The sequence below is a fragment of the Mesoplodon mirus genome (genome assembly GCF_964341445.2).
Source record: "Mesoplodon mirus genome assembly, chromosome: 1".
Taxonomy (NCBI): domain Eukaryota; kingdom Metazoa; phylum Chordata; class Mammalia; order Artiodactyla; family Ziphiidae; genus Mesoplodon; species Mesoplodon mirus.
The window spans coordinates 56366253-56383374 of record NC_138976.1 but is presented as its reverse complement, the minus strand read 5'-3'; positions in this window follow the sequence as shown (position 1 = coordinate 56383374).

Here is a 17122-nt window from a genome sequence, read left to right as displayed (position 1 = left end):
AAAAAAAAAAAAAAAAAAAAAAAGAAAGAAAATATAGATTATGTCATTATAAAGGGAAGTGGAAATTGGGGGACATTATTTAAATCATTCAGGGAACTCATATCCTGGCTCAAAGGAAAATTAAAGTGAGGTATTTGGGTTAATTTATCTCATTTAATTGTTCTTCTGTACTCAGTTTACAGGATAATGCATTCAGCTCTTAGTTTTATCTGTTCCCGTCACAATGAATCTAGAAGAAAAAAATATATTGGGGGCTTAGTTTTAAAAAATCATTTTTAGTAGAATTACTTTTTTTTTTTCTTATTTAGGGGAAAGTGAATTCCCTAGAAAAATAGTAATGAACTTTGGACAAAACAATGTTTTCCTAAGAGTAAGTACTACGTGAAAATTGAAAGTACCCAAAGTAATCTTGCACAAGTGCTTTGAAAAGTCTCTTGCACAATTCAATTTCTTTATAGTACTTACACAATCATATTTCTGATTGATTTTCTATAAACAAATTTTTGGACAAAAATCTTAAAGATGTACAAATAAAGAGATAACTTTGGAAGAAAATAGATTTATGACTGTACTTCTACACTAGGACAGACATAAAATTAGGGATTTTTAAAGTACAATTTTCAGGTCAGTTGTTGAGACAAGGAAATGCAATACACTATAGGAGGTATCATTTCGCCACCTAGAGGAGAGATGTGAAATGCAACATTTCTCCAAATTTACTTCAGTAGAATTCATTCATTCATTCATTCATTCATTTAATTATCAAAAAAATTAAGTACCACTAGGCTTAATTACTGTGCCAGTACAGATTTGATAATCTACTCGTTATGAGTGCAAAGAAACCACAAAGTGTATCTTACTCTAATTGCACAGCTGCTTCTCTTTAAAATCTTTTGTTTTTAAGACTATAACTCAAATATCTAGACAATTCCAAATACCCATATTTGTGATGTATGTTACTTTTAGCTCTTGGGCTATAATAAATCTTTATTGTTTTTTACTCATTCCACTGTAATATCTACAGTGTAGATATTAGTGGCTTCTCTGTACAAATTAGGAAATGTAGCCTCAGAGAAATTAAATAACAAGTTTAAGGTGTCACAGCTATTTCATTATAGTGCCAGTGTCTGAACTCAAGCCAATCTGACTCCAGAGCGACATCACCCTGCTCAATTCTAGTCCAATCCAGATGCTCACAAACAACCAGATTGCATCTGGGGGTGTGGGCAGTGCTTATGGGCTGAAAAGGAGATCATGGTCAGCATCAGACTGTCAATAAAGCAAGCTGGGAGAAGCTTTATGAAGTCAACCAACTAGATAGAGTATACTAAAGATGGTAGGATTGCTCATATATATGGATTACTTGTACCCTGAAGAATGAACTCCTAAATATCCCTGAGTTAGTCCAGTCTAGGTAAGAGTAAACAGCAGCAGGCTGGGACAGCTGGTGTGCATGACTGCCCCCTTTGCAGCTGGGTATCTAATATCATTAACAACCACATCTCATGTAATACAGAGATATACAATTTCTAAATGAATGCAACATAAAGCTCTTCTGCAGTCTGATTCAATTTCATTGTCATTTCTGTCAGGTAGACAGGGCCAGTGTGAGCATGCTTATTATGTGGGTGAGGGAACTGAAATACAAGAGGTTCCCTGAATTCAAAGTCCACCAGGTAATCCTTGGTGCCAGAACCAATCCCTAGGTTTTCTGAAGTCAATCCAGCATTCTTTCTATCATTTCTCACTGCCAGTAGAACTAGCTTTGCTTTCTTTGACTTTTCTTAGTCACTCCTGTGGTTTTACATCATCCTCTCCTTGTCATTAAGTAACTCTCAGGCAAGGCAGAAATTCCCATGAAAACAGAAAACAAATGTACCAGAGAGTTAACGGTGTAAGAGAGAAAAGAGGTAAGGAGAAGGCATGTTGCAAAGTGGTGTCCATTACTGCAAAAGAGAAAAGGGATATATTGGGAGGAAAGGAAAAGAGAGAAAATGAAAACTTCGGAGTCAGTTCTGAAGTAGTAAGGAGAACAAATGTTACATGTGCACCTGAACCTCTTCAATAGGTATCATCCGGAGGAGTTGCATATAAGGCGAACAAAAGTGTAACTGTGGAAAATGTCTAGCCTTTGGGGTCCTACTGGGAACGATTTTTCAAAGTGAAGAAAACTCTGATGAACCTCTAGTTCATTTCTGGAGAGGACTTTGCCCAGCTATACCCAAAAAGCTTGAGAATATCACACCAGCATAACCCTGAGACAAATTTTGTTTACTAGGAAAATTTGCTTAAAGAGAAACATTAAAATTTGTTTAATTCTACTGCAGGGACATGTGGCATCCTCATTATGACCTTCTATTGTAAGTTGGAAAGACTTAACCTTTCTGCATCTATTGCTGAAGGAGGAAGGAGAGCATTTTCTTAGGGTTTTGAACTAGTTTGGTTAAAATCTGACTGAAAAAGGCAGCACCAGAGACTGTATCTTACTTACTTTGTTTCTTTCTCTGCACCTAACAACGGTTCTTTTTTTTTTTTTTTTTTGATGATTAGTAAAAGGTGCTGTATTTTATTTAGATATTTATATTTAGATATATCTGGATATTATTCAATAACTTTAAATTATTTTAATAAAGACATTTGAAGACACTTTACATTAAAAAATTGGATCAATTTGACTTACAATATATTTCCTTCTAGTTGAAAACTCACAGGCTCCAAAGCAACTGTTTTCTGTTTGAAAAAAATTCAAAAATCACACAGAAGCAGTGGCCCTGATCCCCATGCTTTTATTTATGTGTGGTTAAAGTTCAAATTTCTCAGCATACCATAATCTCAGTGTAACTGGCCAAATTCCATGGTGGATAATTAGATCTAGCTTAGCAGGGCATATTTGGATGGAGAGAGCAGTCACACTGTACTTCTGGGAATCTATTAGCCAAGTTTACTGTGTTTGATGAGTGGTTGGACTCACCTCACTTGCTGACTGGACTAGCCCAGCAGGTTCTACGGGTGAGATCACTGCTTGGCTCTCTCATTGCTAGGCCTGGTGGGCGGAAGAGGAACTGAAATAAATGGCCTGACTTTGGATTTCAGAAATTCTCTTTCCTATTCCCTCTCCCAAATGCTTTCTTCTGCCAACTCTCTAGGGACTGAAGCATTCATTTCCAAACTCATGCATTCATTCATTCAACAAATATTTACTTAATACCTATAATGTATCAGGCACTGACCTAGGCTCTAGAAATATAATAGTGAACCAGACATTTCCTGTCCTCGAGGATCTGTGATGAATAATTATAGTACTCAGTGAAAAATATTACCATTCGCAGAGCTCAATAATCCAAGTCTCTTAAAAAACAGGAAGTGCACAAATGCTCTTTGGAAAGGTATGGCATGGAAGAGTATCTATAGATTTGAACATATAAAATTAATGGATGTGTGAAGACTTGTTCATATGTTTCACTGTGAGTTCAGAGTAAACCCCACCCTCCCTGCCATACCCCCCAACTTTGTCTTGGACAAGGCCACCACTGCAGCGCTGCTGGAAGCACCACTCTCAGGGGTCTCAATCCACATTGTCTTTTAGTGTCTTCAGCATATTGTTTCACAAGTACTCAGACCCAGTAGTAAGATTAAAATATTCTACCATAATATTCACCTTGGCCTTATCATGTTAAAGAAAGAAAAGCAAGTATGACTGAACTTCTCAAAAAGCCCTTATGCTTCAGCAAGAGTCTCTGAAGTCTCTTTCATTACGTAATTGTACAAGAGTGATTGATGCTAAATGATATTCTTAAACCCTCCTAATCAATTAAATTTATAATATTTATGATTAGGTAATGTGTTGCCTTGTTTATGAAATATATACATGCTTTGAAAATCTATTTACAATAGAGTTTTTATGACATTCCTATTAATAGGCTGTCATTGTAACACTATTATAACATTGTTTATATAGGAATTTTAATTCCATCTGTTTCTTTTAATTTTTAGCTCCCTCCCCAACCAATGGTAAAGGGCTATCAGGTCTGTACTTTATATGATTGTGAAGCTTTAGGTTATTTGTTGGTATAATATCCACATTAATCATTCATTTAACAAAACAGTATTGAATACTACTATGTGCTTAGACTCTTCCAATGTTGTGAAGAGTGAGTGGTTAAAAGTTTCTCCAAATATATTTGAAATCTAAAGGTTTTTTAATCCATGCATTTTAAACATTGGTAAAGATTGTCTCATACTCACAGGTTTTTCTCAATAGTAAGAAATCATTGGTGTTGAATAAGGTATGAATTACAGTTTAAGCCTTGTCCATATTTGCTGCCTTTGTAAGATATTTTTCTCCAGTAAGAGCTCTCTGAATAAGGGGAATGTTCTGATTAAACACACACACACACACATACACAAACACAGTTCTAATTACCTTCAAATTTAGGTAGCTTTCAGTTGTTGAGCACATGTTAACATATTGACCCAGATGAAGATTGAATTTTCCCTTAAGAGATTTGTAATGCAGTAGGGGAGAGATTTGCCTCTTTCAAAATGTGGCACTCCTTCCCTACTTGTTAGATTGTGAAAGCAGTTGTTTATGCTTTATTTGTTTCCTAAACTTCAGTTGTTGCTGTACCATCTTCATAATTTTTGCTATATTCACATACCACCTGTACTATTGTGCTTCTGTAAATATACTATTTTTAACTTAATTGCATTTATTTAATAATAATAATATTTGTTAAAACACTAGGTTAATGTGATAGCTATAAATTTTTCAAATATACTTTAATATAAATATATGACTTCTAAATTAAATATTTTGTGTGTGTCTGTGTGCATCCCCAAGTCTTCTCAAGTGCTCTTAGTACTACACATATCATACTTTGGGAAGCTCTATATGTAGGAGTTACCTTTGAAAGTGAGGAATGGCAGAAAAAAATAAAATGAATAAATAATGATAATAACCATAGCAATGGTAACAAGAGCTATTATTTATTAAAGGCTTTACATGTGTCATTTAATTTTATCTTATTTAATCTCTGAGACTCTCACAGGCATGCCTATCACAATGTGAAGCAAAAGGGCAGGAAAGAGGGAACAGTGGAAGTGCAACTTCATTTTGCCTAGAGCAGCTGTAACTAATGCATGCCATAATATTTTAGTATTTATTCTTCAGTTAGCTGAGATTTCATACCTGATTATTTTATAAAAATTGGAGTGTGATGGTGGCAGATTAAAACACTTTTTATCAAATATATTTGCTGTTAGTCAAACAGAATAATAATCTCAGAAAAAGGATGTTAGTGTCAATTAAACCCATTCTAAGAATGCAGGATTAAGTGGAAGAAATCAGATTAAAATACTTTTTTTTTTTTTTTTTGGCTAATTGTTTTTTGTTTCTCCAGTTGCTAATTAGTGAGAATATCTTTGTCCTACTGAACCAAGGCATTTGTTCAAAAGCCTCTGCATTCTCTGGTACAAGTGCCTAATTTATTAAAGGCAAAATTCTTCTAGCTCTCTGCTAAAAAGTAGTGAAATAAATATTTTTATAAACATATTGTCACAAAATATTAAAGCTGGAAGAGCCCTGAGGAGCCTAAGACAACTCCCTTTTACAATTGTCCCTAAGACAATTTCCTTTTACAGAGGAAAAAAAGTCCAAACCTGGCAATAATTAGAAAATATTTCCCTGTGTTTGCATAATTGGTATTTCCATCCTAAAGTTTATGACATGCACATGTTTTTTGCATACCTGAATTTTGCTTCTAATATATGGTAAACTCCCAGCACAAACCATGCCTTGTTTGTTTCTCACCTGCATTTTCAGCAGAATGCCTTGTACTTAGCTGGTGCTAAATAATTGTTTTTTGACTAAATGGGATAATATACCCCATAAACCTGTCTTTTAATTCTTCTTTGACATAAACTTTCTAGATACTTAAACCTCATTCCATTAGTTATCTTCCCCATAAAAGGGTTAAAGACAGTGTATTTGAGAGATACTTTGGTGTGAAATGTACTTTAAGAAGTGTTGTATTTCCAGAGCTCTGCTTTCACCTGTGAAGGTCAATGCATCTTCCTTTTTAATCCTCAAAAAAAATTTTTAATAGCTTCATGGAATATAACACGCTTCTCCGACCTCCTCCTTCTTCCCATGGCTTTTTCCCCATGAGTTTCTGTTTTTGTTTTTGTTTTCTATTCCTCTTGGCACTTGGACATATTTTTCTGCCAAATGAGTCAGTTAGAGTGGAAGTGTTTAACTCACATTTTCCATCTTGGCTGGGAAAAGAGGTTTGAAGGCAAAGATGTCTGAGTATTCTTCATTAGGGTCCTCACACAACCCTCCTGACCCTCTCCTGAGAACACCACTTTGTATTCAAGTTAGAAAGCACCAAATGATCTGCCACTGTGCAAAAAAATCACAAGATCTTGAAATCACAAGATCAATACTCAGTTTATAAAGTTTTTCTCTGAAGAAAGATTAAAATGTTATTGAGTTACTTGTGTGTATGCATTTTTCTTAATACCTAGTCTCCATCCACAAAGGATTTAAGGAGGTTTTACAAACACAAATAATACTGTAGGATAAAGAGTGGAAAGGAAAAATATGTAGATTTTTCAAAAAGGGAAAAGGTAAATAGGGGTAGAATTATAATTTGAAAATGAATTGTTTGCATTCTAGCATAGAGTAGCTACTACCTGTTGAGTGTTTATTGTATATGGAACACAACACTATCTAATCAAAATATCTAGTCTAATCTAGTGGATAACACTGTTTTGAATCTGTCTAGATTTTGTAGATGTAGAAATTGAGGCTTGGACAGGTTAATTTATTCAACTCCACACTGTTAATTAGTGTCGGAAATGGGCTTTGAACCCTCTGATCACCACTACAACGTCTATATCTTGCTTTTGGCACAGGTTTTTATGGTAATTCACAGTACTATCTCAGCAAACATACAAATAACTTAGCTTCATTAAATTAGTCAATTTTTTTCCAACCATCAATGCTTAAGAAGTAGAATACGTTGGAGGAGCAGTAATTGTTGGGTACTGGCAGTAGTTGTGGTTTTGATGGAGGAAGTAGTAAAATACACAGGCTGTCCCTGCTCTTTCCTACAATGCAGGTCAAAAGCAGATCATTTAAAGTCTAATGTTATGCTTGGAGGCTGTATTCTTCACCGAGATCTTGTAAAAATAAACCATATAGACCAAGCAATATGCTGTAAAGGTGAAGATATGACACTATAAAATTCTACTATGATGTAAATTGCTCAAAATTGTGGTTAAAGCTCTTTAGAATCCTCATCAATCACCATGCACATTCATTAAACAATATTATATGTATAATATAATACCATACTTCAATATCACAAACTGGACCTAAAATGAATTTATCGGCTATATTAAATACTAAATACTTAATAGGTTGCAATTTTGTTTGCACTAGACTTAGAACATAGGAAAAAAATTGGGACAACCTGAATAGCTCAGGTCTCTTGAGAAAGCTTTTGGAACAGCTTCTTCTCCTCCAGATAAACTTCACTGTAGCAAATGGAAGCCATCAGAATAATTCCCTAGACCTTAAAGCTAACTCAAAGTACTGTAATTTGTCTCCCCGACAGCTTATTCAGCTAGATCAGAGCAATAATTCAAGAAAAATGTGCTGACTCTCTATGTCTTAGGCACTGTGCTAGGAACGTTATGCATATCACTTTTTAAAAATTTAATAGCAACTCCATGAGACGTTATTATCCCCATTTTAGAGATTGAGAAACCACAGAAAGATCAGAGAAGTAAAATAATTTGCCCCAGGGCCACATCCATGATGGAGCCTGAATTTAAACCTAGATATGATGCCAAATCCCATGGACTTAACCACTGGACTGTCTGCCTACCCTCTCAAGGAATTGATAAGGTTGTCATAAAGACTTGACTGTGTATAGACAGTTGCTTCAAGAGAGGAAAAAGGCAAGAGGATTTGGAGCACAGGTTTATTTGCTAAATTTGCTAAAATTGGAAGACGGAACTATTGTATTCTAGTTATTGAGTAGAGGTATACCATATTCAATGTATTTCTCTACTCTACATGCTGTCCAGGTGATAAAGGGGCCTAGGAAGAGGGACCAGGAAATATCGTCTGTGTTTAGGTCATAGGCAAATCACAGGATGAATATTTGCCTCCTCTTTCTCCTACATCCAGTCTCTCTTTTGATGAGAAGAAGAATAACCTCATTCTGAATCAATGAAAAGACTTCCGTCTTCTTACCACTGGATATATGTTATCTGCACTTACAGAATTGAAAGTGTGCATCGAAGGAGCATTCTCTTGGGAAGAAAGGTAATGAGATAAAATGAAAGAGAATGGGTAGTTTTAAAATCATGGAGACCTAGGATCAGATCCTGGGGTTGATGCTTTTTAGTAGCATAGCCTACTTTACTTCTTTAAGCACCGATTTCTCTTTCTGAAAAATCAGGGTGATCCAAACTACCTCCAGAGTTATAATACAGATATAATGCATGTAATACAGATAAACTCATGACACTAAGAGGCATAAAACAAATGAAGTCTTTTCACCTCTTGTATTTGCCCAAGAGCTCTTCCTTTCCCTTTCCTTCTCCTCTCCCCTCCTCTTCTCCTCTCCCTTCCCTCTCTCCTCCCCTTCCCATCCCTCCCTCTTTTTCTATCTCCTCTTCTCCCTTTTCTTTTCTTTCTTATTTTTTTTCTGTACCAGCAGTTTTTCACAAGCCCTAGAGTTTTGTATATGTATATTGTTGCTGCAACTATGTATAAATGCAACTGATTCTTTGCATTCATTTATATGCTGGTATAAGTGTTTCATCCTCACAAGTTTTATAGGGGAAGTCTGGATGCTGGTGGAGCAGTGAGAAAGAAGACTTATTTTACCTCTGACTTGAGCACTGAAAAGATACACCTTCACCACTGTTGCAACTCCATACTTCTAAGAACTGGTGAGTTGAAGAACATTGTGTCTCCATTAAAGAAGATATATTGTAGGGGCTTCCCTGGTGGTGCAGTGGTTGAGAGTCCGCCTGCCGATGCAGGGGACGCGGGTTCGTGCCCCAGTCTGGGAAGATCCCACATGCCGCATAGCGGCTGGGCCTGTGAGCTGTGGCTGCTAAGCCTGAGCGTCCGGAGCCTGTGCTCCGCAACGGGAGAGGCCACAACAGTGAGAGGCCCGCGTACCAAAAAAAAAGAAAAAAATATATATAGTAAAACATAGCTAATGATGACGACAGCAACAACAACAAAAATAGAAACAAGGATCTACTATGTAACTGCTTCCTAAGTATTCTCCCTTTAAGGAGATTTTGAGATCCACTTTTCTGTGGTTAGACACTGTGAGAAAATATTAAGTTGGAAACTCCAAGGGTGATGTAAGTCATTGGGTATATTTTAGAGCTGGATTTCATCATCAGCTAGCTTGTCACTGCCATCTTATAAATGTGTTTTTGTACTAATTCCGTTGCCCCAGGTAGTCGCGTGCCTCTGTAAGAAATCTCTTAGCTGTGGCCTTCTCTTGGAGGGAGGGAGCTGGCCAAAGGGTGCATATCAACCAAAGCTCTTCATTATATTGGCCTAATTGATCCTACATTTCTCAGCAAATCTCTCTTTCTCCTTCTCTTTTGCATAACTCCAGTGGAATCATTTCCAATGAATTACATGGAAGAGTCTGTTCATGGGGCTAGCCTGGCAGTTAGGTTCTCTGTTGGATTTTTAGCTTTCACAATTTCATAATTTGCATATACTCTTTTCTTGGAGGCATATTTCATTCTTGGGTCCTTGAAAGAGTTAAATGTCTTTAGTTGCCTCTTTTAAGGTTTTACTGTGTTGTTTTTTTTTTCTGGATAATTTTTGGGGATATATCTAGTAACCAATCCACGTCAGGGAAGCAGTAGGACAAATAAATGAATTTTGAACCACCTTGGTTGATGGAATAAGATATTTGAGAGAACACTGGAGAAGTGAGGGGGTTTGAGGGGGATATATTAAAATGTTCTATTACTCTTGCCCTAACTCTACCCCTTTGTCATTTTGGTGACCATTTTTTTTCCGGCTGCATTGGGTTTTTGTTGCTGGGTGCAGCTTTCTCTAGTTGCAGGGAGCGGGGGTTACTATTCCCCTTGCAGTGCACAGGCTTCTCATTGCGGTGGCTTCTTTTGTTGTGGAGCACGGGCTCTAGGCGCGCTGGCTTCAGTAGTTGCAGCACGTCAGCTCAGTAGTTGTGGCTCACGGGCTCTAGAGAGCAGGCTCAGTAGTTGTGGCACATGGGCTTAGTTGCTCTGTGGCATGTGGGATCTTCCCGGATTAGGGATTGAACCTGTGTCCCCTGCATTGGCAGGTGGATTCTTAACCACTGTGCCACCAGGGAAGTCCTTGGTGGCCATTTGACCTGAAGAAATATTAATTACAAATCTAGTCTTATTTGAAAATGAAAATCATAACAGTGTTTACCTCATAGGGATATTGCAAAATTCAAATGAAATAATTTGTATAAGAGGTGTGGCACTATGTTTTCCATTCTATAAGGGCTCAGTAAATATTGGCTATCCAACTATTACTGCTCTCAATTCTGAATTCCTATTGTTCAAATCTTTCCCAGTTGGAGTTTTAAAATAAAATCTAATAACTAGGCTAATATGCTATGTGGTTCTTCTAGGGTTCAAGCATTACTGTGAAGGATATTAGAAACCTTTCCTGAGTCAGTACTGCTTTTGAGGATAAAATTGGGATACCTATTTGGAATGTATTTAACTCCAAAGAAATGGCCTGAGGTAACTGGTGGGAGATAGGACACAAAAACCTTTTAGACATCCTAATTGAATTAATCCTAATTGAATAAAATTCCTGAACAGCTCATTGCCACATCTGAAGAACAATTTGGGTCTAAATGAGAATGACCAGAGAATATAGGAAAAGTTCCTTCTTGCTCTTTTAAAATATATTTGTTTATATATTGAAATATAGATGATGCACAATATGTTAGTTTCAGGTGTACAACATAGTGATGTAACATTTACATACATTATGAAGTAATCGGCATAATGTCTAGTAACCAACTAGTCCCCATACAAATTTATCATAGTATTACTGACAGTATTCCCTATGCTGTATATTACATCCCTGCTTATTTATAAGTCAGAATTTGTACCTCTTAAGCCTTTTTGCCTATGCCTATTTTGCCCAACCCCTCCCCCCTCCCCTCTGGCAACCATCAGTTTGTTCTCTGTTATCTATGAGTCTGTTTTCATTTTGCTTCTTTGTTTTATCATTTTTGGTTTTGTTTTTGAATTTTATTTTATTTTTTATACAGCACGTATTTATTAGTTAACTATTTTATACATATTAGTGTATATATGTCAATCCCAGTCTCCCAATTCATCCTACCACTACCACCCCCCCCACCACTTTCCCCCCTTGGTGTCCATATGTTTGTTCTCTACATCTGTGTCTCTATTTCTGCCCTGCAAACGGGTTCATCTGTACCATTTTTCTAGGTTCCACATATATGCATTAATATACGATATTTGTTTTTCTCTTTCTGACTTACTTCACTCTATTTGACAGTCTATAGATCCCACCACATCTCTACAAATGACTCAATTTCATTCCGTTTTATGGCTGAGTAATATTCCATTGTATATATGTACCACATCTTCTTTATCCATTCATCTGTTGATGGGCATTTAGGTTGCTTCCATGACCTGGCTATTGTAAACAGTGCTGCAATGAACATTGTGGTACATGACTCTTCTTGAATTGTGGTTTTTGCAGGGTATATGCCCAGTAGTGGGATTGCTGGGTCATATGGTAGTTCTATTTTTAGTTTTTTAAGGAACCTCCATACTGTTCTCCATAGTGGCTGTATCAATCTACATTCCCACCAACAGTGCAAGAGGGTCCCCCTTTCTCCACACCCTCTCCAGCATTTGTTGTTTGTAGATTTTCTGATGATGCCCATTCTAACTGGTGTGAGGTGATACCTCATTGTAGTTTTGATTTGCATTTCTCTAATAATTTGTGATGTTGAGCAGCTTTTCATGTGCTTCTTGGCCATCTGTATGTCGTCTTTGGAGAAATGTCTATTTAGGTCTTCTCCCCATTTTTTGATTGGGTTGTTTGTTTTTTTAATATTGAGCTGCATGAGCTGTTTATATATTTTGGAGATTAATCCTTTGTCTGTTGATTCGTTTGCAAATATTTTCTCCCATTCTGAGGGTTGTCTTTTCATCTTGTTTGTAGTTTCCTTTGCTTTGCAAAAGTTTTAAAGTTTCATTAGGTCCATTTTGTTTATTTTTGTTTTTATTTCCATTACTCTAGGAGGTGGATCAAAAAAGATCTTGCTGTGATTTATGTCAAAGAGTATTCTTCCCATGTTTTCCTCTAAGAGTTTTATAGTGTCCGGTCTTACATTTAGGTCTCAAATCCATTTTGAGTTTATTTTTGTGTATGCTGTTAGGGAGTGTTCTAATTTCATTCTTTTACATGTAGCTGTCCAGTTTTCCCAGCACCACTTATTGAAGAGACTGTCTTTTCTCCATTGTATATCCTTCCCTCCTTTGTCATAGATTAGTTGACCATAGGTGCATGGGTTTATCTTTGGGCTTTCTATCCTGTTCCATTGATCTATACTTATGTTTTTGTGCCAGTACCATATTGTCTTGATGACTGTAGCTTTGTAGTATAGTCTGAAGTCAGCAAGTCTGATTCCTCCAGCTCCCTTTTTGCCCCTCAAGAATGCTTTGGCTATTCGGGGTCTTCTGTGTCTCCATACAAATTTTAAGATTTTTAATCTAGTTCTGTAAAAAATGCCACTGGTAATTTGATAGGGATTGCATTGAATCTGTAGATTGCTTTGGGTAGTATAGTCATTTTCACAATATTGATTCTTCCAATCCAAGAACATGGTATATCTCTCCATCTGTTGGTGTCATCTTTAATTTCTTTCATCAATGTCTTAGAGTTTTCTGAGTACAGGTCTTTTACCTCCTTAGGTAGGTTTATTCCTAGGTATTTTATTCTCTTTGTTGCTATGGTAAATGTGTTTGATTTGATAATTTTTCTTTGTCTTTAATTTTTGTCAATTTGATTACTATGTGCCTTGGCATGCTTCTCCTTGGGTTTATCCTGCCTGGGACTCTCTGCGCTTCCTGGACTTGGATGGCTATTTCCTTTCCCATGTTAGGGAAGTTTTCGACTATAATCTCTTCAAATATTTTCTTGGGTCCTTTCTCTCTCTCTTCTCCTTCTGGGACCCCTATAATGTGAATGTTGTTGTGTTTAATATTGTCCCAGAGGTCTCTTAGGCTGTCTTCATTTCTTTTCATTCTTTTTTCTTTATTCTGTTCCATGGCAGTGAATTCTACCATTCTGTCTTCCAGGTCACTTATCCATTCTTCTGCCTCAGCTATTCTGCTATTGATTCCTTCTAGTGTATTTTTCATTTCAGTTATTGTATTGTTCATCTCTGTTTGTTCTTTATTTCTTCTAGGTGTTTGTTTAATTCTTCTAGGTCTTTGTTAAACATTTCTTGCATCTTCTCGATCTTTGCCTCCATTCTTTTTCCGAGGTCCTGGATCATCTTCACTATCATTATTCTGAATTCTTTTTCTGGAAGGTTGCCTATCTCCACTTCATTTAGTTGTTTTCCTGGGGTTTTATCTTGTTCCTTCATCTGGTACATAGTCCTCTGCCTTTTCATTTTGTCTATCTTTCTGTGAATGTGGTTTTCCTTCCATAGCCTGCAGAATTGTAGTTCTCCTTGTTTCTGCTGTCTGCCCTCTGGTGGATAAGGCTGTCTAAGAAGCTTGTGCAAGCTTCCTGATGGGAGGGACTGGTGGTGGGTAGAGCTGGATGTTGCTCTGGTGGGCAGAGCTCAGTAAAACTTTAGCCCACTTGTCTGCTGATGGGTTGGGCTAGGTTCCCTCCCTGTTGGTTGTTTGGCCTGAGGTGACCCAGCACTGGAGCCTACCCGGCTCTTTGGTGGGGCTAATGGCGGACTCTGGGAGGGCTCACGCCAAGGGGTGCTTCCAAGAACTTCTGCTGCCAGTGTCCTTGTCCCCATGGTGAGCCACAGACACCCCCTGCCTCTGCAGGTGGCCCTCCAACACTAGCAGGTAGGCCTGGTTCAGTCTCCTATGGCGTTACTGCTCCTTCCCCTGGGTCCCAATGCACACACTACTTTGTGTGTGCCCCCAAGAGTGGAGTCTCTGTTTCCCCCAGTCCTGTCGAAGCCCTGCAATCAAATCCCGTTAGCCTTCAAAGTGTGATTCTCTAGGAATTCCTCCTCCCTTTGCTGGACCCCCAGGTTGGGAAGCCTGACATGGGGCTCAGAACCTTCACTCCAGTGGGTGGACTTCTGTGCTATAAGTGTTCTCCAGTTTTTGAGTCACCCACCCAGCAGTTATGGGATTTGATTTTATTGTGATTGCACCCCTCCTACCATCTCATTGTGGCTTCTCCTTTGTCTTTGGGTGTGGGGTATCTTTTTTTGGTGTGTTCCAGTGTCTTCCTGTCGATGATTGTTCAGCAGTTAGTTGTGATTCCGGTGCTCTCGCAAGAGGGAGTGAGTACACATCCTTCTACTCTACCATCTTCAACCAATCTCTGCCTTCTTTGTTTTATAGATTCCACATATAACTGACATCATGGGGTATTTGTCTTTCTCTGACTTATTTCTCTTACCATAATACCTTATAGATCCATCCTTGTTGTTGCAAATAACAAGATTTCATTTTTTATGGCTGAGTAATATTTCTGTGTGTGTGTATGTATGTATTAAGGTGTATATGTGTGTGTGTGTGTGTGTGTGTGTGTGTGTGTATCACACCTTCTTTATCCATTCATCTATTGGTGGACACTTACATTGCATCCATAACTTGGCTATTGTAAATAATGCCACAATGAACACAGAGGTGCATATATCTTTTCAAATTAGTGTTTTTGTTTTCTTTAGGTAAATATCCAGAAGTGAAATTGCTGGATCATATGGTAGTTCTATTTTTAATTTTTTGAAGAATCTCCATACTGTTTTCCATAGCAGTTACAACAATTAACAATGCCACCAACAGTGCTCAAGGGTTCCCTTTTCTCCACACTCCCACCAACATTTGTTATCTTTTGTCTTTTTGATAACAGCCATTCTGACAGGTGTGAGGTGATATCTCATAGTGGTTTTGATTTGCATTTCCCTGATGATTAGTGATGTTGAGCATATTTTCATGTGTCTGTTGGTCATCTGTATGTCTTTTTTGGAAAAATGTTTATTTAGATTCCCTGCCCATTTTTTAATCAGGTTGTTTGTTTTTTTGCTATTGAGTTGTATGAGTTTTTAAAAAAATATATTTTGGATATTAACCCCATATTGAACATATTGTTTGCAAATATCTTCTCCCATTCAGTAGGTGGCTTTTTCATTTTATTGATGCTTTCCTTTGCTGAGCAAAAGCTTTTTAGTTTGCTGTAGTACTATTTGGTTATTTTTGCTTTTGTTTCTTTTGCCTGAGGAGACATATCCAAAAAAATATTGCTAAGACAAATGCCAAAGAGTGTACTGCCTATGTTTTCTCCTAGGAGTTTTATGGTTTCAGTTCTTATATTTGTCTTTAATCCATTTTGAGTTTATTTTTGTGTATGCTGTGAGAAGTAGTCCAGTTTCATTCTTTTGCATGTAACTGTCCAGTTTTTCCAACACCGCTTATTAAAGAGGCTGTTTTTTTCCCATTGTGTAGTCTTGCCTCCTTTGTTGCAGGTTAATTGATCATATAAGTGTGGGTGTATTTCTGGGACTCTTTCCTGTTCTGTTTAAAGACAAACCTCTGTGGCATTTACCCAAGAAATGCAGCTTTTCAGAACTGAGTGTAAGTCCCACAGGTCCTTTACCCATGAAGCTCCTTTTCCCTCTCCGTTTAGAACTCTTCCCTCATACCACTCCCTCTATGTGGGCCTCCAGTAACTGTCAGCTCTTATACAAAGGGCCACACAAGGACTGCCCCTCCAACCAGCCAGAGCACACAGGCCAACTTTTAATAGTAAGTGCAAAAAGTTGGGGCAAAAGAGAAACATAATTTCCTTCACAGAGCTGTAATGGCTCCGATTAAGACCAAGGGCCTTGAAGTCAGACAGACCTGAATTTAAATATTAGTTCAAACAATAAATTTCTTTCTTTTTTTTTTTTTTTGAGTTCAGCAAGAGAAACAGTTTTATTTCCTGATTTTTAAATCCAGGGCTCTGAGTTTAAATACATTTCAATTTATAATGTGTTGGAAGGTTTTACATAATGTATTTTTTTAACATCTTTATTGGAGTATAATTGCTTTCCTAAACTTAGGCATAGTGTATAATGTTATTAAATAATACATATTTCATGGGATTGTAATGAAGAGGAAGTGAAGTAATATTTGTAAAGTGCTTCACAGATTGGCCAGCATATAGTAAACATTTAATAATCAACAGCTAGTGTTATTTTTTCCTCAAAAGATTTTGTCTGCCAGCAATCATGAAGTTCAGTCTTGTATAGATTCCATGACTAGAACTTGGAGAAGAAAAATGGTCTGAACAATTTAGACAATTATCTTTTCCCTACAGAATCAAGGGAGGCATTTTTCTTCTTAAATATCCAGATTGTCCATGTCACTTTTCTTATCCAGGTACTTGCCAGATCTACAACTCACTTTTATGCAACTGGAAAACATTTAAAAAGTTGTATGTACACAGACATACACACACAGCTTAAGTATTATATATGAATATACCTTCTATAACATTTTGCTCATCTGTTCTCTCCTATGACTGTAACCCTCTGAGATAGGTTTTGTATTATCTCATTTTATGATTAAAGGAAAAGGGAAGAAACTTGGCCAGGCTAAAGCCCTTGCAGTTGATTAGGGACAGAGCTGGGGTGTCCTGACCCCTTTCCAGTTTTTCTTCCTTTGTACTGCTCTGATGACCATGGAAACAAAATGCACTAGAACTTGGATACCAAAGAAGTTTCAGTTGACAGGTAACCAAAGGAAACAGCATGGCTGAAATCCAGTTAAAAGTTAAAATCCCATTGGGCAATGTCTCTTTCACTGACAACAGGAATTGCTGTCATGTCCCCATCTA